Source organism: Schistocerca cancellata, unplaced genomic scaffold (genome assembly GCF_023864275.1).
Source record: "Schistocerca cancellata isolate TAMUIC-IGC-003103 unplaced genomic scaffold, iqSchCanc2.1 HiC_scaffold_411, whole genome shotgun sequence".
Classification (NCBI taxonomy): Eukaryota; Metazoa; Arthropoda; class Insecta; order Orthoptera; family Acrididae; genus Schistocerca; species Schistocerca cancellata.
The window spans coordinates 164377-181603 of NW_026046428.1; the positions used below are offsets into that span (position 1 = coordinate 164377).

Consider the following 17227-nt stretch of genomic DNA (forward strand, 5'->3'; position numbering starts at 1 on the left):
GCAATTACCGTAGTACGCCTACACACGCGTTCCAGTTATTCACATTGCTTGCAGTCGCTCCATGCACAACAAGCGTGAGCCCAGATAGCTCAGTCGGTAGAGCATTAGGCTTTTAACCTAAGTGTCCAGGGTTCGAATCCCTGTTCGGGCGAAGATTTTAACGCTTCCGTAATGGCTCGTCTCGTAGCGCTGGTAGCCCTGCCGTAATCAGTGCACCGAGTTCGTTTCCTGTCAACATTCTGCGCAGACCGGTTGCATTTTTCACGATTCGAGGGAAGCTTTAGCTACGAGCAGTCGTGGCCGAGTGGTTAAGGCGTCTGACTAGAAATCAGATACCCTCTGGGAGCGTAGGTTCGAGTCCTACCGACTGCGTCGGTTTTTTTATTTTTTGTTTCAGAAGAGAGAGCAGAAAATTTCGCAGTTTGCCTGTCGTTTTGGTACCTCGCTACACCTCACCTCTCACAGTCGTTTATAGCGCCTGTCCTTTTGATAAGGGCGAAATCCAAGCGTCAGCTTTCGCGTCAGCCGAGCAAAGTCGGGACAAGTCGGGACATACTACAGGATGGCCTGCGTGGAGCGACGACGGAAAGAAAACGTTAATTCAACAGCACGTGGCTCACATACTCATACGCATAGATTTGCGCCCGTTGCGGTGGCCGGGAATCGAACGCGGCTCAACTGCTCGGAAGGCAACTATGCTCACCATTACACTACCACCGCACAGCCGCTGCTCGCAACGCCGCGCTGTGTCGGCTTCCCGCCCGCCGGCAGTGGCCCACGGTGATAGTAGCTGTAGACGCTTTACGAGGTAGGAGGGTGCATTCGGGCAGCGCCTCCACGCACGCTGCGTCTTTGGGCAAGGCTCGTCGCCGCGGCCGCAACGTTACTCACACAATAGTGACGAGCGGTCGCTTTGAGGCAGTGTAGTGGGGGACTCCGCGTGTGTAGCACTTTTTTCGGTTGTATCCGACGTCGCTGGGTGGCAATCCCACTTTCCCTGCAGACAGCTGCTCGGGAATATGCTCGGGAAGCACGGACGTCATCGGACGTCCGCCCCCAACAAATGCAACTAACAAAATGAGAACAACAACTAAAAAAGTGGTAGGTTGTTCGACTACCACGCGGGCGGCCCGGCTTCGATTCCCGGCCGATGCATCGTTTTGCTGTTCTCGCTATAGTGCTGCCGCGCCGATTGCTCGCTTGAGGTGCGCCAGCCTCAGGAATGTATAGCAGGATTCGCTGTGAGAAGAACCAAACATGCAGCACGCAAGAGACCCTACTTGGACGGCCGCGTGCTGTTACTGAACTCCAGCGTCGGCCTGGCCCTACAGGCCGCTGTGTTCAGGTGCCGCAAGGGCGATGTACTGTAACCTCAGGCAGTGCTGCTTTCCGTCGTTAAAAAAGCTGCGGCAGCAGTTTACTCTAGCAAGTCGGGAAAGTACGCGTAGCGACACAACAGATTCCTGAGAAAGCGCAAACTGTCTATCTCTAATATGTGAGACTTACCAAGATTCCTGGGATGATGGTTGCAACGAGCCTCGGTAGCGCAGTAGGTAGCGCGTAAGTCTCATAATCTTAAGGTCGTGAGTTCGATCCTCACCCGGGGCATTTAATTTGCTGTACATCACGGCTGAATTAACGGCGTTGCTATTGCTAGCGAACGAACTTAATTGTCGTTTGTTATCCACAAGGAGTCCACGCCTCAGCGTCACAATGTTTACTTCCAATTATGGCAAGGAACAACTTTGATCATTCTCCTCCCCTGTTATGAGTGAAATATGATGCAAACAGCAATGAATAGACAGTTTCGAGCTGTGCGCCATGCCAGTCTGCACGCGCAAAAATGCTCGCAAACAGAGAACAACACTGAGTCCGGATTGAGCACGAAATGCGAGAAGAGAGGGAGTAAATCTCACGTTTCTCGAGCAAATCCGGTGTGGTCTAGTGGCTAGGATACCTGGCTTTCACCCAGGAGGCCCGGGTTCGATTCCCGGTACCGGAAGGGAAGTTTTTGCGCACACGACCCTCCATCTTTTGGCCTTCCAACCTTCGTTTGTCGCCCTCCTTCCGGAGCTTCAACCGAACGTAATCGGGGGAAGCAGGCACAGGATGCAATTACTGTCAGCACCGGGATAAAGGGAGAAGAGGCACTGGTCCGCTGTTGGGGTGCTACCAGCGTCAGTGGGAAGTCGGTGAAGTCGCCAGTTGCGCCAGAAGCCAGCAATTACCGTAGTACGCCTACACACGCGTTCCAGTTATTCACATTGCTTGCAGTCGCTCCATGCACAAAAAGCGTGAGCCCGGATAGCTCAGTCGGTAGAGCATTAGGCTTTTAACCTAAGTGTCCAGGGTTCGAATCCCTGTTCGGGCGAAGATTTTAACGCTTCCGTAATGGCTCGTCTCGTAGCGCTGGTAGCCCTGCCGTAATCAGTGCACCGAGTTCGTTTCCTGTCAACATTCTGCGCAGACCGGTTGCATTTTTCACGATTCGAGGGAAGCTTTAGCTACGAGCAGTCGTGGCCGAGTGGTTAAGGCGTCTGACTAGAAATCAGATTCCCTGTGGGAGCGTAGGTTCGAGTCCTACCGACTGCGTCGGTGTTTTTATTTTTTGTTTCAGAAGAGAGAGCAGAAAATTTCGCAGTTTGCCTGTCGTTTTGGTACCTCGCTACACCTCACCTCTCACAGTCGTTTATAGCGCCTGTCCTTTTGATAAGGGCGAAATCCAAGCGTCAGCTTTCGCGTCAGCCGAGCAAAGTCGGGACAAGTCGGGACATACTACAGGATGGCCTGCGTGGAGCGACGACGGAAAGAAAACGTTAATTCAACAGCACGTGGCTCACATACTCATACGCATAGATTTGCGCCCGTTGCGGTGGCCGGGAATCGAACGCGGCTCAACTGCTCGGAAGGCAACTATGCTCACCATTACACTACCACCGCACAGCCGCTGCTCGCAACGCCGCGCTGTGTCGGCTTCCCGCCCGCCGGCAGTGGCCCACGGTGATAGTAGCTGTAGACGCTTTACGAGGTAGGAGGGTGCATTCGGGCAGCGCCTCCACGCACGCTGCGTCTTTGGGCAAGGCTCGTCGCCGCGGCCGCAACGTTACTCACACAATAGTGACGAGCGGTCGCTTTGAGGCAGTGTAGTGGGGGACTCCGCGTGTGTAGCACTTTTTTCGGTTGTATCCGACGTCGCTGGGTGGCAATCCCACTTTCCCTGCAGACAGCTGCTCGGGAATATGCTCGGGAAGCACGGACGTCATCGGACGTCCGCCCCCAACAAATGCAACTAACAAAATGAGAACAACAACTAAAAAAGTGGTAGGTTGTTCGACTACCACGCGGGCGGCCCGGCTTCGATTCCCGGCCGATGCATCGTTTTGCTGTTCTCGCTATAGTGCTGCCGCGCCGATTGCTCGCTTGAGGTGCGCCAGCCTCAGGAATGTATAGCAGGATTCGCTGTGAGAAGAACCAAACATGCAGCACGCAAGAGACCCTACTTGGACGGCCGCGTGCTGTTACTGAACTCCAGCGTCGGCCTGGCCCTACAGGCCGCTGTGTTCAGGTGCCGCAAGGGCGATGTACTGTAACCTCAGGCAGTGCTGCTTTCCGTCGTTAAAAAAGCTGCGGCAGCAGTTTACTCTAGCAAGTCGGGAAAGCACGCGTAGCGACACAACAGATTCCTGAGAAAGCGCAAACTGTCTATCTCTAATATGTGAGACTTACCAAGATTCCTGGGATGATGGTTGCAACGAGCCTCGGTAGCGCAGTAGGTAGCGCGTAAGTCTCATAATCTTAAGGTCGTGAGTTCGATCCTCACCCGGGGCATTTAATTTGCTGTACATCACGGCTGAATTAACGGCGTTGCTATTGCTAGCGAACGAACTTAATTGTCGTTTGTTATCCACAAGGAGTCCACGCCTCAGCGTCACAATGTTTACTTCCAATTATGGCAAGGTACAACTTTGATCATTCTCCTCCCCTGTTATGAGTGAAATATGATGCAAACAGCAATGAATAGACAGTTTCGAGCTGTGCGCCATGCCAGTCTGCACGCGCAAAAATGCTCGCAAACAGAGAACAACACTGAGTCCGGATTGAGCACGAAATGCGAGAAGAGAGGGAGTAAATCTCACGTTTCTCGAGCAAATCCGGTGTGGTCTAGTGGCTAGGATACCTGGCTTTCACCCAGGAGGCCCGGGTTCGATTCCCGGTACCGGAAGGGAAGTTTTTGCGCACACGACCCTCCATCTTTTGGCCTTCCAACCTTCGTTTGTCGCCCTCCTTCCGGAGCTTCAACCGAACGTAATCGGGGGAAGCAGGCACAGGATGCAATTACTGTCAGCACCGGGATAAAGGGAGAAGAGGCACTGGTCCGCTGTTGGGGTGCTACCAGCGTCAGTGGGAAGTCGGTGAAGTCGCCAGTTGCGCCAGAAGCCAGCAATTACCGTAGTACGCCTACACACGCGTTCCAGTTATTCACATTGCTTGCAGTCGCTCCATGCACAACAAGCGTGAGCCCGGATAGCTCAGTCGGTAGAGCATTAGGCTTTTAACCTAAGTGTCCAGGGTTCGAATCCCTGTTCGGGCGAAGATTTTAACGCTTCCGTAATGGCTCGTCTCGTAGCGCTGGTAGCCCTGCCGTAATCAGTGCACCGAGTTCGTTTCCTGTCAACATTCTGCGCAGACCGGTTGCATTTTTCACGATTCGAGGGAAGCTTTAGCTACGAGCAGTCGTGGCCGAGTGGTTAAGGCGTCTGACTAGAAATCAGATTCCCTGTGGGAGCGTAGGTTCGAGTCCTACCGACTGCGTCGGTGTTTTTATTTTTTGTTTCAGAAGAGAGAGCAGAAAATTTCGCAGTTTGCCTGTCGTTTTGGTACCTCGCTACACCTCACCTCTCACAGTCGTTTATAGCGCCTGTCCTTTTGATAAGGGCGAAATCCAAGCGTCAGCTTTCGCGTCAGCCGAGCAAAGTCGGGACAAGTCGGGACATACTACAGGATGGCCTGCGTGGAGCGACGACGGAAAGAAAACGTTAATTCAACAGCACGTGGCTCACATACTCATACGCATAGATTTGCGCCCGTTGCGGTGGCCGGGAATCGAACGCGGCTCAACTGCTCGGAAGGCAACTATGCTCACCATTACACTACCACCGCACAGCCGCTGCTCGCAACGCCGCGCTGTGTCGGCTTCCCGCCCGCCGGCAGTGGCCCACGGTGATAGTAGCTGTAGACGCTTTACGAGGTAGGAGGGTGCATTCGGGCAGCGCCTCCACGCACGCTGCGTCTTTGGGCAAGGCTCGTCGCCGCGGCCGCAACGTTACTCACACAATAGTGACGAGCGGTCGCTTTGAGGCAGTGTAGTGGGGGACTCCGCGTGTGTAGCACTTTTTTCGGTTGTATCCGACGTCGCTGGGTGGCAATCCCACTTTCCCTGCAGACAGCTGCTCGGGAATATGCTCGGGAAGCACGGACGTCATCGGACGTCCGCCCCCAACAAATGCAACTAACAAAATGAGAACAACAACTAAAAAAGTGGTAGGTTGTTCGACTACCACGCGGGCGGCCCGGCTTCGATTCCCGGCCGATGCATCGTTTTGCTGTTCTCGCTATAGTGCTGCCGCGCCGATTGCTCGCTTGAGGTGCGCCAGCCTCAGGAATGTATAGCAGGATTCGCTGTGAGAAGAACCAAACATGCAGCACGCAAGAGACCCTACTTGGACGGCCGCGTGCTGTTACTGAACTCCAGCGTCGGCCTGGCCCTACAGGCCGCTGTGTTCAGGTGCCGCAAGGGCGATGTACTGTAACCTCAGGCAGTGCTGCTTTCCGTCGTTAAAAAAGCTGCGGCAGCAGTTTACTCTAGCAAGTCGGGAAAGCACGCGTAGCGACACAACAGATTCCTGAGAAAGCGCAAACTGTCTATCTCTAATATGTGAGACTTACCAAGATTCCTGGGATGATGGTTGCAACGAGCCTCGGTAGCGCAGTAGGTAGCGCGTAAGTCTCATAATCTTAAGGTCGTGAGTTCGATCCTCACCCGGGGCATTTAATTTGCTGTACATCACGGCTGAATTAACGGCGTTGCTATTGCTAGCGAACGAACTTAATTGTCGTTTGTTATCCACAAGGAGTCCACGCCTCAGCGTCACAATGTTTACTTCCAATTATGGCAAGGAACAACTTTGATCATTCTCCTCCCCTGTTATGAGTGAAATATGATGCAAACAGCAATGAATAGACAGTTTCGAGCTGTGCGCCATGCCAGTCTGCACGCGCAAAAATGCTCGCAAACAGAGAACAACACTGAGTCCGGATTGAGCACGAAATGCGAGAAGAGAGGGAGTAAATCTCACGTTTCTCGAGCAAATCCGGTGTGGTCTAGTGGCTAGGATACCTGGCTTTCACCCAGGAGGCCCGGGTTCGATTCCCGGTACCGGAAGGGAAGTTTTTGCGCACACGACCCTCCATCTTTTGGCCTTCCAACCTTCGTTTGTCGCCCTCCTTCCGGAGCTTCAACCGAACGTAATCGGGGGAAGCAGGCACAGGATGCAATTACTGTCAGCACCGGGATAAAGGGAGAAGAGGCACTGGTCCGCTGTTGGGGTGCTACCAGCGTCAGTGGGAAGTCGGTGAAGTCGCCAGTTGCGCCACAAGCCAGCAATTACCGTAGTACGCCTACACACGCGTTCCAGTTATTCACATTGCTTGCAGTCGCTCCATGCACAACAAGCGTGAGCCCGGATAGCTCAGTCGGTAGAGCATTAAGCTTTTAACCTAAGTGTCCAGGGTTCGAATCCCTGTTCGGGCGAAGATTTTAACGCTTCCGTAATGGCTCGTCTCGTAGCGCTGGTAGCCCTGCCGTAATCAGTGCACCGAGTTCGTTTCCTGTCAACATTCTGCGCAGACCGGTTGCATTTTTCACGATTCGAGGGAAGCTTTAGCTACGAGCAGTCGTGGCCGAGTGGTTAAGGCGTCTGACTAGAAATCAGATTCCCTGTGGGAGCGTAGGTTCGAGTCCTACCGACTGCGTCGGTTTTTTTATTTTTTGTTTCAGAAGAGAGAGCAGAAAATTTCGCAGTTTGCCTGTCGTTTTGGTACCTCGCTACACCTCACCTCTCACAGTCGTTTATAGCGCCTGTCCTTTTGATAAGGGCGAAATCCAAGCGTCAGCTTTCGCGTCAGCCGAGCAAAGTCGGGACAAGTCGGGACATACTACAGGATGGCCTGCGTGGAGCGACGACGGAAAGAAAACGTTAATTCAACAGCACGTGGCTCACATACTCATACGCATAGATTTGCGCCCGTTGCGGTGGCCGGGAATCGAACGCGGCTCAACTGCTCGGAAGGCAACTATGCTCACCATTACACTACCACCGCACAGCCGCTGCTCGCAACGCCGCGCTGTGTCGGCTTCCCGCCCGCCGGCAGTGGCCCACGGTGATAGTAGCTGTAGACGCTTTACGAGGTAGGAGGGTGCATTCGGGCAGCGCCTCCACGCACGCTGCGTCTTTGGGCAAGGCTCGTCGCCGCGGCCGCAACGTTACTCACACAATAGTGACGAGCGGTCGCTTTGAGGCAGTGTAGTGGGGGACTCCGCGTGTGTAGCACTTTTTTCGGTTGTATCCGACGTCGCTGGGTGGCAATCCCACTTTCCCTGCAGACAGCTGCTCGGGAATATGCTCGGGAAGCACGGACGTCATCGGACGTCCGCCCCCAACAAATGCAACTAACAAAATGAGAACAACAACTAAAAAAGTGGTAGGTTGTTCGACTACCACGCGGGCGGCCCGGCTTCGATTCCCGGCCGATGCATCGTTTTGCTGTTCTCGCTATAGTGCTGCCGCGCCGATTGCTCGCTTGAGGTGCGCCAGCCTCAGGAATGTATAGCAGGATTCGCTGTGAGAAGAACCAAACATGCAGCACGCAAGAGACCCTACTTGGACGGCCGCGTGCTGTTACTGAACTCCAGCGTCGGCCTGGCCCTACAGGCCGCTGTGTTCAGGTGCCGCAAGGGCGATGTACTGTAACCTCAGGCAGTGCTGCTTTCCGTCGTTAAAAAAGCTGCGGCAGCAGTTTACTCTAGCAAGTCGGGAAAGCACGCGTAGCGACACAACAGATTCCTGAGAAAGCGCAAACTGTCTATCTCTAATATGTGAGACTTACTAAGATTCCTGGGATGATGGTTGCAACGAGCCTCGGTAGCGCAGTAGGTAGCGCGTAAGTCTCATAATCTTAAGGTCGTGAGTTCGATCCTCACCCGGGGCATTTAATTTGCTGTACATCACGGCTGAATTAACGGCGTTGCTATTGCTAGCGAACGAACTTAATTGTCGTTTGTTATCCACAAGGAGTCCACGCCTCAGCGTCACAATGTTTACTTCCAATTATGGCAAGGTACAACTTTGATCATTCTCCTCCCCTGTTATGAGTGAAATATGATGCAAACAGCAATGAATAGACAGTTTCGAGCTGTGCGCCATGCCAGTCTGCACGCGCAAAAATGCTCGCAAACAGAGAACAACACTGAGTCCGGATTGAGCACGAAATGCGAGAAGAGAGGGAGTAAATCTCACGTTTCTCGAGCAAATCCGGTGTGGTCTAGTGGCTAGGATACCTGGCTTTCACCCAGGAGGCCCGGGTTCGATTCCCGGTACCGGAAGGGAAGTTTTTGCGCACACGACCCTCCATCTTTTGGCCTTCCAACCTTCGTTTGTCGCCCTCCTTCCGGAGCTTCAACCGAACGTAATCGGGGGAAGCAGGCACAGGATGCAATTACTGTCAGCACCGGGATAAAGGGAGAAGAGGCACTGGTCCGCTGTTGGGGTGCTACCAGCGTCAGTGGGAAGTCGGTGAAGTCGCCAGTTGCGCCACAAGCCAGCAATTACCGTAGTACGCCTACACACGCGTTCCAGTTATTCACATTGCTTGCAGTCGCTCCATGCACAACAAGCGTGAGCCCGGATAGCTCAGTCGGTAGAGCATTAGGCTTTTAACCTAAGTGTCCAGGGTTCGAATCCCTGTTCGGGCGAAGATTTTAACGCTTCCGTAATGGCTCGTCTCGTAGCGCTGGTAGCCCTGCCGTAATCAGTGCACCGAGTTCGTTTCCTGTCAACATTCTGCGCAGACCGGTTGCATTTTTCACGATTCGAGGGAAGCTTTAGCTACGAGCAGTCGTGGCCGAGTGGTTAAGGCGTCTGACTAGAAATCAGATTCCCTGTGGGAGCGTAGGTTCGAGTCCTACCGACTGCGTCGGTTTTTTTATTTTTTGTTTCAGAAGAGAGAGCAGAAAATTTCGCAGTTTGCCTGTCGTTTTGGTACCTCGCTACACCTCACCTCTCACAGTCGTTTATAGCGCCTGTCCTTTTGATAAGGGCGAAATCCAAGCGTCAGCTTTCGCGTCAGCCGAGCAAAGTCGGGACAAGTCGGGACATACTACAGGATGGCCTGCGTGGAGCGACGACGGAAAGAAAACGTTAATTCAACAGCACGTGGCTCACATACTCATACGCATAGATTTGCGCCCGTTGCGGTGGCCGGGAATCGAACGCGGCTCAACTGCTCGGAAGGCAACTATGCTCACCATTACACTACCACCGCACAGCCGCTGCTCGCAACGCCGCGCTGTGTCGGCTTCCCGCCCGCCGGCAGTGGCCCACGGTGATAGTAGCTGTAGACGCTTTACGAGGTAGGAGGGTGCATTCGGGCAGCGCCTCCACGCACGCTGCGTCTTTGGGCAAGGCTCGTCGCCGCGGCCGCAACGTTACTCACACAATAGTGACGAGCGGTCGCTTTGAGGCAGTGTAGTGGGGGACTCCGCGTGTGTAGCACTTTTTTCGGTTGTATCCGACGTCGCTGGGTGGCAATCCCACTTTCCCTGCAGACAGCTGCTCGGGAATATGCTCGGGAAGCACGGACGTCATCGGACGTCCGCCCCCAACAAATGCAACTAACAAAATGAGAACAACAACTAAAAAAGTGGTAGGTTGTTCGACTACCACGCGGGCGGCCCGGCTTCGATTCCTGGCCGATGCATCGTTTTGCTGTTCTCGCTATAGTGCTGCCGCGCCGATTGCTCGCTTGAGGTGCGCCAGCCTCAGGAATGTATAGCAGGATTCGCTGTGAGAAGAACCAAACATGCAGCACGCAAGAGACCCTACTTGGACGGCCGCGTGCTGTTACTGATCTCCAGCGTCGGCCTGGCCCTACAGGCCGCTGTGTTCAGGTGCCGCAAGGGCGATGTACTGTAACCTCAGGCAGCGCTGCTTTCCGTCGTTAAAAAAAGCTGCGGCAGCAGTTTACTCTAGCAAGTCGGGAAAGCACGCGTAGCGACACAACAGATTCCTGAGAAAGCGCAAACTGTCTATCTCTAATATGTGAGACTTACCAAGATTCCTGGGATGATGGTTGCAACGAGCCTCGGTAGCGCAGTAGGTAGCGCGTAAGTCTCATAATCTTAAGGTCGTGAGTTCGATCCTCACCCGGGGCATTTAATTTGCTGTACATCACGGCTGAATTAACGGCGTTGCTATTGCTAGCGAACGAACTTAATTGTCGTTTGTTATCCACAAGGAGTCCACGCCTCAGCGTCACAATGTTTACTTCCAATTATGGCAAGGAACAACTTTGATCATTCTCCTCCCCTGTTATGAGTGAAATATGATGCAAACAGCAATGAATAGACAGTTTCGAGCTGTGCGCCATGCCAGTCTGCACGCGCAAAAATGCTCGCAAACAGAGAACAACACTGAGTCCGGATTGAGCACGAAATGCGAGAAGAGAGGGAGTAAATCTCACGTTTCTCGAGCAAATCCGGTGTGGTCTAGTGGCTAGGATACCTGGCTTTCACCCAGGAGGCCCGGGTTCGATTCCCGGTACCGGAAGGGAAGTTTTTGCGCACACGACCCTCCATCTTTTGGCCTTCCAACCTTCGTTTGTCGCCCTCCTTCCGGAGCTTCAACCGAACGTAATCGGGGGAAGCAGGCACAGGATGCAATTACTGTCAGCACCGGGATAAAGGGAGAAGAGGCACTGGTCCGCTGTTGGGGTGCTACCAGCGTCAGTGGGAAGTCGGTGAAGTCGCCAGTTGCGCCACAAGCCAGCAATTACCGTAGTACGCCTACACACGCGTTCCAGTTATTCACATTGCTTGCAGTCGCTCCATGCACAACAAGCGTGAGCCCGGATAGCTCAGTCGGTAGAGCATTAGGCTTTTAACCTAAGTGTCCAGGGTTCGAATCCCTGTTCGGGCGAAGATTTTAACGCTTCCGTAATGGCTCGTCTCGTAGCGCTGGTAGCCCTGCCGTAATCAGTGCACCGAGTTCGTTTCCTGTCAACATTCTGCGCAGACCGGTTGCATTTTTCACGATTCGAGGGAAGCTTTAGCTACGAGCAGTCGTGGCCGAGTGGTTAAGGCGTCTGACTAGAAATCAGATTCCCTGTGGGAGCGTAGGTTCGAGTCCTACCGACTGCGTCGGTTTTTTTATTTTTTGTTTCAGAAGAGAGAGCAGAAAATTTCGCAGTTTGCCTGTCGTTTTGGTACCTCGCTACACCTCACCTCTCACAGTCGTTTATAGCGCCTGTCCTTTTGATAAGGGCGAAATCCAAGCGTCAGCTTTCGCGTCAGCCGAGCAAAGTCGGGACAAGTCGGGACATACTACAGGATGGCCTGCGTGGAGCGACGACGGAAAGAAAACGTTAATTCAACAGCACGTGGCTCACATACTCATACGCATAGATTTGCGCCCGTTGCGGTGGCCGGGAATCGAACGCGGCTCAACTGCTCGGAAGGCAACTATGCTCACCATTACACTACCACCGCACAGCCGCTGCTCGCAACGCCGCGCTGTGTCGGCTTCCCGCCCGCCGGCAGTGGCCCACGGTGATAGTAGCTGTAGACGCTTTACGAGGTAGGAGGGTGCATTCGGGCAGCGCCTCCACGCACGCTGCGTCTTTGGGCAAGGCTCGTCGCCGCGGCCGCAACGTTACTCACACAATAGTGACGAGCGGTCGCTTTGAGGCAGTGTAGTGGGGGACTCCGCGTGTGTAGCACTTTTTTCGGTTGTATCCGACGTCGCTGGGTGGCAATCCCACTTTCCCTGCAGACAGCTGCTCGGGAATATGCTCGGGAAGCACGGAGTTCATCGGACGTCCGCCCCCAACAAATGCAACTAACAAAATGAGAACAACAACTAAAAAAGTGGTAGGTTGTTCGACTACCACGCGGGCGGCCCGGCTTCGATTCCCGGCCGATGCATCGTTTTGCTGTTCTCGCTATAGTGCTGCCGCGCCGATTGCTCGCTTGAGGTGCGCCAGCCTCAGGAATGTATAGCAGGATTCGCTGTGAGAAGAACCAAACATGCAGCACGCAAGAGACCCTACTTGGACGGCCGCGTGCTGTTACTGAACTCCAGCGTCGGCCTGGCCCTACAGGCCGCTGTGTTCAGGTGCCGCAAGGGCGATGTACTGTAACCTCAGGCAGTGCTGCTTTCCGTCGTTAAAAAAGCTGCGGCAGCAGTTTACTCTAGCAAGTCGGGAAAGCACGCGTAGCGACACAACAGATTCCTGAGAAAGCGCAAACTGTCTATCTCTAATATGTGAGACTTACCAAGATTCCTGGGATGATGGTTGCAACGAGCCTCGGTAGCGCAGTAGGTAGCGCGTAAGTCTCATAATCTTAAGGTCGTGAGTTCGATCCTCACCCGGGGCATTTAATTTGCTGTACATCACGGCTGAATTAACGGCGTTGCTATTGCTAGCGAACGAACTTAATTGTCGTTTGTTATCCACAAGGAGTCCACGCCTCAGCGTCACAATGTTTACTTCCAATTATGGCAAGGTACAACTTTGATCATTCTCCTCCCCTGTTATGAGTGAAATATGATGCAAACAGCAATGAATAGACAGTTTCGAGCTGTGCGCCATGCCAGTCTGCACGAGCAAAAATGCTCGCAAACAGAGAACAACACTGAGTCCGGATTGAGCACGAAATGCGAGAAGAGAGGGAGTAAATCTCACGTTTCTCGAGCAAATCCGGTGTGGTCTAGTGGCTAGGATACCTGGCTTTCACCCAGGAGGCCCGGGTTCGATTCCCGGTACCGGAAGGGAAGTTTTTGCGCACACGACCCTCCATCTTTTGGCCTTCCAACCTTCGTTTGTCGCCCTCCTTCCGGAGCTTCAACCGAACGTAATCGGGGGAAGCAGGCACAGGATGCAATTACTGTCAGCACCGGGATAAAGGGAGAAGAGGCACTGGTCCGCTGTTGGGGTGCTACCAGCGTCAGTGGGAAGTCGGTGAAGTCGCCAGTTGCGCCACAAGCCAGCAATTACCGTAGTACGCCTACACACGCGTTCCAGTTATTCACATTGCTTGCAGTCGCTCCATGCACAACAAGCGTGAGCCCGGATAGCTCAGTCGGTAGAGCATTAGGCTTTTAACCTAAGTGTCCAGGGTTCGAATCCCTGTTCGGGCGAAGATTTTAACGCTTCCGTAATGGCTCGTCTCGTAGCGCTGGTAGCCCTGCCGTAATCAGTGCACCGAGTTCGTTTCCTGTCAACATTCTGCGCAGACCGGTTGCATTTTTCACGATTCGAGGGAAGCTTTAGCTACGAGCAGTCGTGGCCGAGTGGTTAAGGCGTCTGACTAGAAATCAGATTCCCTGTGGGAGCGTAGGTTTGAGTCCTACCGACTGCGTCGGTTTTTTTATTTTTTGTTTCAGAAGAGAGAGCAGAAAATTTCGCAGTTTGCCTGTCGTTTTGGTACCTCGCTACACCTCACCTCTCACAGTCGTTTATAGCGCCTGTCCTTTTGATAAGGGCGAAATCCAAGCGTCAGCTTTCGCGTCAGCCGAGCAAAGTCGGGACAAGTCGGGACATACTACAGGATGGCCTGCGTGGAGCGACGACGGAAAGAAAACGTTAATTCAACAGCACGTGGCTCACATACTCATACGCATAGATTTGCGCCCGTTGCGGTGGCCGGGAATCGAACGCGGCTCAACTGCTCGGAAGGCAACTATGCTCACCATTACACTACCACCGCACAGCCGCTGCTCGCAACGCCGCGCTGTGTCGGCTTCCCGCCCGCCGGCAGTGGCCCACGGTGATAGTAGCTGTAGACGCTTTACGAGGTAGGAGGGTGCATTCGGGCAGCGCCTCCACGCACGCTGCGTCTTTGGGCAAGGCTCGTCGCCGCGGCCGCAACGTTACTCACACAATAGTGACGAGCGGTCGCTTTGAGGCAGTGTAGTGGGGGACTCCGCGTGTGTAGCACTTTTTTCGGTTGTATCCGACGTCGCTGGGTGGCAATCCCACTTTCCCTGCAGACAGCTGCTCGGGAATATGCTCGGGAAGCACGGACGTCATCGGACGTCCGCCCCCAACAAATGCAACTAACAAAATGAGAACAACAACTAAAAAAGTGGTAGGTTGTTCGACTACCACGCGGGCGGCCCGGCTTCGATTCCCGGCCGATGCATCGTTTTGCTGTTCTCGCTATAGTGCTGCCGCGCCGATTGCTCGCTTGAGGTGCGCCAGCCTCAGGAATGTATAGCAGGATTCGCTGTGAGAAGAACCAAACATGCAGCACGCAAGAGACCCTACTTGGACGGCCGCGTGCTGTTACTGATCTCCAGCGTCGGCCTGGCCCTACAGGCCGCTGTGTTCAGGTGCCGCAAGGGCGATGTACTGTAACCTCAGGCAGTGCTGCTTTCCGTCGTTAAAAAAGCTGCGGCAGCAGTTTACTCTAGCAAGTCGGGAAAGCACGCGTAGCGACACAACAGATTCCTGAGAAAGCGCAAACTGTCTATCTCTAATATGTGAGACTTACCAAGATTCCTGGGATGATGGTTGCAACGAGCCTCGGTAGCGCAGTAGGTAGCGCGTAAGTCTCATAATCTTAAGGTCGTGAGTTCGATCCTCACCCGGGGCATTTAATTTGCTGTACATCACGGCTGAATTAACGGCGTTGCTATTGCTAGCGAACGAACTTAATTGTCGTTTGTTATCCACAAGGAGTCCACGCCTCAGCGTCACAATGTTTACTTCCAATTATGGCAAGGAACAACTTTGATCATTCTCCTCCCCTGTTATGAGTGAAATATGATGCAAACAGCAATGAATAGACAGTTTCGAGCTGTGCGCCATGCCAGTCTGCACGCGCAAAAATGCTCGCAAACAGAGAACAACACTGAGTCCGGATTGAGCACGAAATGCGAGAAGAGAGGGAGTAAATCTCACGTTTCTCGAGCAAATCCGGTGTGGTCTAGTGGCTAGGATACCTGGCTTTCACCCAGGAGGCCCGGGTTCGATTCCCGGTACCGGAAGGGAAGTTTTTGCGCACACGACCCTCCATCTTTTGGCCTTCCAACCTTCGTTTGTCGCCCTCCTTCCGGAGCTTCAACCGAACGTAATCGGGGGAAGCAGGCACAGGATGCAATTACTGTCAGCACCGGGATAAAGGGAGAAGAGGCACTGGTCCGCTGTTGGGGTGCTACCAGCGTCAGTGGGAAGTCGGTGAAGTCGCCAGTTGCGCCAGAAGCCAGCAATTACCGTAGTACGCCTACACACGCGTTCCAGTTATTCACATTGCTTGCAGTCGCTCCATGCACAACAAGCGTGAGCCCGGATAGCTCAGTCGGTAGAGCATTAGGCTTTTAACCTAAGTGTCCAGGGTTCGAATCCCTGTTCGGGCGAAGATTTTAACGCTTCCGTAATGGCTCGTCTCGTAGCGCTGGTAGCCCTGCCGTAATCAGTGCACCGAGTTCGTTTCCTGTCAACATTCTGCGCAGACCGGTTGCATTTTTCACGATTCGAGGGAAGCTTTAGCTACGAGCAGTCGTGGCCGAGTGGTTAAGGCGTCTGACTAGAAATCAGATTCCCTGTGGGAGCGTAGGTTCGAGTCCTACCGACTGCGTCGGTTTTTTTATTTTTTGTTTCAGAAGAGAGAGCAGAAAATTTCGCAGTTTGCCTGTCGTTTTGGTACCTCGCTACACCTCACCTCTCACAGTCGTTTATAGCGCCTGTCCTTTTGATAAGGGCGAAATCCAAGCGTCAGCTTTCGCGTCAGCCGAGCAAAGTCGGGACAAGTCGGGACATACTACAGGATGGCCTGCGTGGAGCGACGACGGAAAGAAAACGTTAATTCAACAGCACGTGGCTCACATACTCATACGCATAGATTTGCGCCCGTTGCGGTGGCCGGGAATCGAACGCGGCTCAACTGCTCGGAAGGCAACTATGCTCACCATTACACTACCACCGCACAGCCGCTGCTCGCAACGCCGCGCTGTGTCGGCTTCCCGCCCGCCGGCAGTGGCCCACGGTGATAGTAGCTGTAGACGCTTTACGAGGTAGGAGGGTGCATTCGGGCAGCGCCTCCACGCACGCTGCGTCTTTGGGCAAGGCTCGTCGCCGCGGCCGCAACGTTACTCACACAATAGTGACGAGCGGTCGCTTTGAGGCAGTGTAGTGGGGGACTCCGCGTGTGTAGCACTTTTTTCGGTTGTATCCGACGTCGCTGGGTGGCAATCCCACTTTCCCTGCAGACAGCTGCTCGGGAATATGCTCGGGAAGCACGGACGTCATCGGACGTCCGCCCCCAACAAATGCAACTAACAAAATGAGAACAACAACTAAAAAAGTGGTAGGTTGTTCGACTACCACGCGGGCGGCCCGGCTTCGATTCCCGGCCGATGCATCGTTTTGCTGTTCTCGCTATAGTGCTGCCGCGCCGATTGCTCGCTTGAGGTGCGCCAGCCTCAGGAATGTATAGCAGGATTCGCTGTGAGAAGAACCAAACATGCAGCACGCAAGAGACCCTACTTGGACGGCCGCGTGCTGTTACTGAACTCCAGCGTCGGCCTGGCCCTACAGGCCGCTGTGTTCAGGTGCCGCAAGGGCGATGTACTGTAACCTCAGGCAGTGCTGCTTTCCGTCGTTAAAAAAGCTGCGGCAGCAGTTTACTCTAGCAAGTCGGGAAAGCACGCGTAGCGACACAACAGATTCCTGAGAAAGCGCAAACTGTCTATCTCTAATATGTGAGACTTACCAAGATTCCTGGGATGATGGTTGCAACGAGCCTCGGTAGCGCAGTAGGTAGCGCGTAAGTCTCATAATCTTAAGGTCGTGAGTTCGATCCTCACCCGGGGCATTTAATTTGCTGTACATCACGGCTGAATTAACGGCGTTGCTATTGCTAGCGAACGAACTTAATTGTCGTTTGTTATCC

At 53.7% G+C, this 17227-nt stretch overlaps 39 non-coding genes across 39 annotated transcripts; 31 read left to right on the forward strand and 8 right to left on the reverse strand.

Annotated features, from left to right (window-relative positions):
• Positions 1–78: 78 nt before the first annotated feature.
• Trnak-uuu (transfer RNA lysine (anticodon UUU)) lies at positions 79–151 on the forward strand. Its single transcript has one exon. It is a non-coding gene; the product is annotated as a tRNA-Lys (tRNA).
• Positions 152–290: 139 nt separating this feature from the next.
• Trnas-aga (transfer RNA serine (anticodon AGA)) lies at positions 291–372 on the forward strand. Its single transcript has one exon. It is a non-coding gene; the product is annotated as a tRNA-Ser (tRNA).
• A 276-nt stretch (positions 373–648) lies between these two features.
• Positions 649–720, reverse strand: Trnag-ucc (transfer RNA glycine (anticodon UCC)). The gene has a single exon. It is a non-coding gene; the product is annotated as a tRNA-Gly (tRNA).
• An 815-nt stretch (positions 721–1535) lies between these two features.
• Trnam-cau (transfer RNA methionine (anticodon CAU)) lies at positions 1536–1608 on the forward strand. The gene has a single exon. It is a non-coding gene; the product is annotated as a tRNA-Met (tRNA).
• A 322-nt stretch (positions 1609–1930) lies between these two features.
• On the forward strand, positions 1931–2002 carry Trnae-uuc (transfer RNA glutamic acid (anticodon UUC)). The gene has a single exon. It is a non-coding gene; the product is annotated as a tRNA-Glu (tRNA).
• Positions 2003–2298: 296 nt separating this feature from the next.
• Trnak-uuu (transfer RNA lysine (anticodon UUU)) lies at positions 2299–2371 on the forward strand. Its single transcript has one exon. It is a non-coding gene; the product is annotated as a tRNA-Lys (tRNA).
• A 139-nt stretch (positions 2372–2510) lies between these two features.
• Trnas-aga (transfer RNA serine (anticodon AGA)) lies at positions 2511–2592 on the forward strand. Its single transcript has one exon. It is a non-coding gene; the product is annotated as a tRNA-Ser (tRNA).
• A 276-nt stretch (positions 2593–2868) lies between these two features.
• Trnag-ucc (transfer RNA glycine (anticodon UCC)) lies at positions 2869–2940 on the reverse strand. Its single transcript has one exon. It is a non-coding gene; the product is annotated as a tRNA-Gly (tRNA).
• Positions 2941–3755: 815 nt separating this feature from the next.
• On the forward strand, positions 3756–3828 carry Trnam-cau (transfer RNA methionine (anticodon CAU)). The gene has a single exon. It is a non-coding gene; the product is annotated as a tRNA-Met (tRNA).
• A 322-nt stretch (positions 3829–4150) lies between these two features.
• Positions 4151–4222, forward strand: Trnae-uuc (transfer RNA glutamic acid (anticodon UUC)). The gene has a single exon. It is a non-coding gene; the product is annotated as a tRNA-Glu (tRNA).
• Positions 4223–4518: 296 nt separating this feature from the next.
• Trnak-uuu (transfer RNA lysine (anticodon UUU)) lies at positions 4519–4591 on the forward strand. The gene has a single exon. It is a non-coding gene; the product is annotated as a tRNA-Lys (tRNA).
• Positions 4592–4730: 139 nt separating this feature from the next.
• Trnas-aga (transfer RNA serine (anticodon AGA)) lies at positions 4731–4812 on the forward strand. The gene has a single exon. It is a non-coding gene; the product is annotated as a tRNA-Ser (tRNA).
• Positions 4813–5088: 276 nt separating this feature from the next.
• Trnag-ucc (transfer RNA glycine (anticodon UCC)) lies at positions 5089–5160 on the reverse strand. Its single transcript has one exon. It is a non-coding gene; the product is annotated as a tRNA-Gly (tRNA).
• An 815-nt stretch (positions 5161–5975) lies between these two features.
• Positions 5976–6048, forward strand: Trnam-cau (transfer RNA methionine (anticodon CAU)). The gene has a single exon. It is a non-coding gene; the product is annotated as a tRNA-Met (tRNA).
• Positions 6049–6370: 322 nt separating this feature from the next.
• Trnae-uuc (transfer RNA glutamic acid (anticodon UUC)) lies at positions 6371–6442 on the forward strand. The gene has a single exon. It is a non-coding gene; the product is annotated as a tRNA-Glu (tRNA).
• Positions 6443–6738: 296 nt separating this feature from the next.
• Positions 6739–6811, forward strand: Trnak-uuu (transfer RNA lysine (anticodon UUU)). Its single transcript has one exon. It is a non-coding gene; the product is annotated as a tRNA-Lys (tRNA).
• Positions 6812–6950: 139 nt separating this feature from the next.
• Positions 6951–7032, forward strand: Trnas-aga (transfer RNA serine (anticodon AGA)). Its single transcript has one exon. It is a non-coding gene; the product is annotated as a tRNA-Ser (tRNA).
• A 276-nt stretch (positions 7033–7308) lies between these two features.
• Positions 7309–7380, reverse strand: Trnag-ucc (transfer RNA glycine (anticodon UCC)). Its single transcript has one exon. It is a non-coding gene; the product is annotated as a tRNA-Gly (tRNA).
• An 815-nt stretch (positions 7381–8195) lies between these two features.
• On the forward strand, positions 8196–8268 carry Trnam-cau (transfer RNA methionine (anticodon CAU)). Its single transcript has one exon. It is a non-coding gene; the product is annotated as a tRNA-Met (tRNA).
• A 322-nt stretch (positions 8269–8590) lies between these two features.
• Positions 8591–8662, forward strand: Trnae-uuc (transfer RNA glutamic acid (anticodon UUC)). The gene has a single exon. It is a non-coding gene; the product is annotated as a tRNA-Glu (tRNA).
• Positions 8663–8958: 296 nt separating this feature from the next.
• On the forward strand, positions 8959–9031 carry Trnak-uuu (transfer RNA lysine (anticodon UUU)). The gene has a single exon. It is a non-coding gene; the product is annotated as a tRNA-Lys (tRNA).
• Positions 9032–9170: 139 nt separating this feature from the next.
• On the forward strand, positions 9171–9252 carry Trnas-aga (transfer RNA serine (anticodon AGA)). The gene has a single exon. It is a non-coding gene; the product is annotated as a tRNA-Ser (tRNA).
• Positions 9253–9528: 276 nt separating this feature from the next.
• Trnag-ucc (transfer RNA glycine (anticodon UCC)) lies at positions 9529–9600 on the reverse strand. The gene has a single exon. It is a non-coding gene; the product is annotated as a tRNA-Gly (tRNA).
• Positions 9601–10416: 816 nt separating this feature from the next.
• Positions 10417–10489, forward strand: Trnam-cau (transfer RNA methionine (anticodon CAU)). Its single transcript has one exon. It is a non-coding gene; the product is annotated as a tRNA-Met (tRNA).
• Positions 10490–10811: 322 nt separating this feature from the next.
• Trnae-uuc (transfer RNA glutamic acid (anticodon UUC)) lies at positions 10812–10883 on the forward strand. Its single transcript has one exon. It is a non-coding gene; the product is annotated as a tRNA-Glu (tRNA).
• A 296-nt stretch (positions 10884–11179) lies between these two features.
• Trnak-uuu (transfer RNA lysine (anticodon UUU)) lies at positions 11180–11252 on the forward strand. The gene has a single exon. It is a non-coding gene; the product is annotated as a tRNA-Lys (tRNA).
• A 139-nt stretch (positions 11253–11391) lies between these two features.
• On the forward strand, positions 11392–11473 carry Trnas-aga (transfer RNA serine (anticodon AGA)). The gene has a single exon. It is a non-coding gene; the product is annotated as a tRNA-Ser (tRNA).
• A 276-nt stretch (positions 11474–11749) lies between these two features.
• On the reverse strand, positions 11750–11821 carry Trnag-ucc (transfer RNA glycine (anticodon UCC)). Its single transcript has one exon. It is a non-coding gene; the product is annotated as a tRNA-Gly (tRNA).
• Positions 11822–12636: 815 nt separating this feature from the next.
• Positions 12637–12709, forward strand: Trnam-cau (transfer RNA methionine (anticodon CAU)). Its single transcript has one exon. It is a non-coding gene; the product is annotated as a tRNA-Met (tRNA).
• Positions 12710–13031: 322 nt separating this feature from the next.
• Positions 13032–13103, forward strand: Trnae-uuc (transfer RNA glutamic acid (anticodon UUC)). The gene has a single exon. It is a non-coding gene; the product is annotated as a tRNA-Glu (tRNA).
• Positions 13104–13399: 296 nt separating this feature from the next.
• Positions 13400–13472, forward strand: Trnak-uuu (transfer RNA lysine (anticodon UUU)). The gene has a single exon. It is a non-coding gene; the product is annotated as a tRNA-Lys (tRNA).
• Positions 13473–13611: 139 nt separating this feature from the next.
• On the forward strand, positions 13612–13693 carry Trnas-aga (transfer RNA serine (anticodon AGA)). The gene has a single exon. It is a non-coding gene; the product is annotated as a tRNA-Ser (tRNA).
• A 276-nt stretch (positions 13694–13969) lies between these two features.
• Trnag-ucc (transfer RNA glycine (anticodon UCC)) lies at positions 13970–14041 on the reverse strand. Its single transcript has one exon. It is a non-coding gene; the product is annotated as a tRNA-Gly (tRNA).
• Positions 14042–14856: 815 nt separating this feature from the next.
• Positions 14857–14929, forward strand: Trnam-cau (transfer RNA methionine (anticodon CAU)). Its single transcript has one exon. It is a non-coding gene; the product is annotated as a tRNA-Met (tRNA).
• Positions 14930–15251: 322 nt separating this feature from the next.
• Trnae-uuc (transfer RNA glutamic acid (anticodon UUC)) lies at positions 15252–15323 on the forward strand. The gene has a single exon. It is a non-coding gene; the product is annotated as a tRNA-Glu (tRNA).
• A 296-nt stretch (positions 15324–15619) lies between these two features.
• On the forward strand, positions 15620–15692 carry Trnak-uuu (transfer RNA lysine (anticodon UUU)). The gene has a single exon. It is a non-coding gene; the product is annotated as a tRNA-Lys (tRNA).
• A 139-nt stretch (positions 15693–15831) lies between these two features.
• Positions 15832–15913, forward strand: Trnas-aga (transfer RNA serine (anticodon AGA)). Its single transcript has one exon. It is a non-coding gene; the product is annotated as a tRNA-Ser (tRNA).
• A 276-nt stretch (positions 15914–16189) lies between these two features.
• Positions 16190–16261, reverse strand: Trnag-ucc (transfer RNA glycine (anticodon UCC)). Its single transcript has one exon. It is a non-coding gene; the product is annotated as a tRNA-Gly (tRNA).
• Positions 16262–17076: 815 nt separating this feature from the next.
• Trnam-cau (transfer RNA methionine (anticodon CAU)) lies at positions 17077–17149 on the forward strand. The gene has a single exon. It is a non-coding gene; the product is annotated as a tRNA-Met (tRNA).
• The last annotated feature ends 78 nt before the right edge of the window (positions 17150–17227 follow it).